Genomic DNA, 1,518 nt, shown 5'->3' with positions numbered 1-1,518 from the left:
ACAGTTTTGTCATATCAATCAGCAATAGAGAGTAGCAAAAAGGACATTTATTTATTTTAAAAGCTGTGGATTATTCCTTTAAACCTCTTGACTCCATGAGTTTAACATCAACTTCAGTGCAAGAATTGTGCATCAATGAGAAAGTGGAGCAAGCATCAGGCCTCTCTTCCTCCCCACCCCGCCTTCTCTTTCTCTCCCCCCTCTCTCTCCATCTTCCTCATTAAACTATGAAGAGATATGGGCCAATTTAGAGTTATTTATTGGTGAAAAGCCTGGCCTGGAGGAGTCTCCTTACAACCCAACAGATGTTAAGGGGTGGCGGCGGGGGGAGTTCGGCCCCAAACCAGCAGAGCTAAACCCAGACAAGATGCACCAACAGCATTAAGTTTTACAGCCTGGCAAAACACTCTCTGATGGCACATAACTAACTAACACATCCAGGCAGGAAGAAACACACATAGGTATGCAGAGAGAAATAAACACACACACACACACACACACATGCACATGCCCACACACCACATGGGCCCTATGATTGTGGGCCAAAATATGTAGCCGTTCCGCTAACATATTGAATCCACTCCTACAAAGGGGGTTCTTACTTCCTGTAGTATTATGGCATTACATTCACAGCATCTTCAAATGTGTTTTATTTGTGTGTTGCAAGGAAATATCAAATTACAAATCAGAGGAATTAGAGAGGAAAATCTTGGATCTCCAAAACAGCTAACATTTCTTTAACTAAAAAAGGTCTTCATTTTCAAATTGGCATCTGTGTTGTTTTGAAATTGTGCAAAATGGAATGCAAATGTGGAGCTGAGCAAGGTATCCATCACATCAGCTTTTGGTGGCTAGGATCTTTGAAAGTGATTAGGGCATAGGTGGTCATTTGTCATTTTTTGCCAGAAAAGCAATACTGAAGGTTGAAATTACAAGCCAGTCCTTATTGCAAGTCCTAAACATCTGTCTAGCCTGCTCGCTTATGCTGGCTTGACACAACAATAGTACCATGTAATTATCCATTAATTATGTGAAACTTATACTTGAGGAGCTTCTTTAGCGCAGAGTTAATGTAAATATGCTATTGAGCCAAGCTGTTGGTTTAACCCTAAAAGTGCAGATGCATGCAAAGTCAATGGAAGAAGGCAAACGGAGCGAGATGGATGCAACTTCGCTCTGAGCGGTGAGAATTGAGACGAAGTTTGTCAACCTGAGCGAGAAATTGGCCTGACTCAATAAAGTGAAAGCCAATCAGCTTCAAGCAGGACTCTATCCAGCCACCTGTAAATGTCATCCCCCTCCGAGTATTTACAACAACAAAAATGTCCATTGGGTATTCGTGATCAATAACGCTGACTGATGACATCTGCACTAAAACTTTATAAAAGCTTGATTCCCCACAGAAGACATTGGTTATTGATTAATATGCAAGCAATGTCTCCTGAAGAAAAAAGCCAACCAAAGCCACTACAGCTGTGAACCTACTTGCAGGTTATCAATTTCACTGCTGATTGGTTC

Source organism: Centroberyx gerrardi, chromosome 10, assembly GCF_048128805.1.
Source record: "Centroberyx gerrardi isolate f3 chromosome 10, fCenGer3.hap1.cur.20231027, whole genome shotgun sequence".
Classification (NCBI taxonomy): Eukaryota; Metazoa; Chordata; class Actinopteri; order Beryciformes; family Berycidae; genus Centroberyx; species Centroberyx gerrardi.
The sequence above is the reverse complement of the archived record's forward strand: the minus strand, read 5'-3'. Positions refer to the sequence as shown.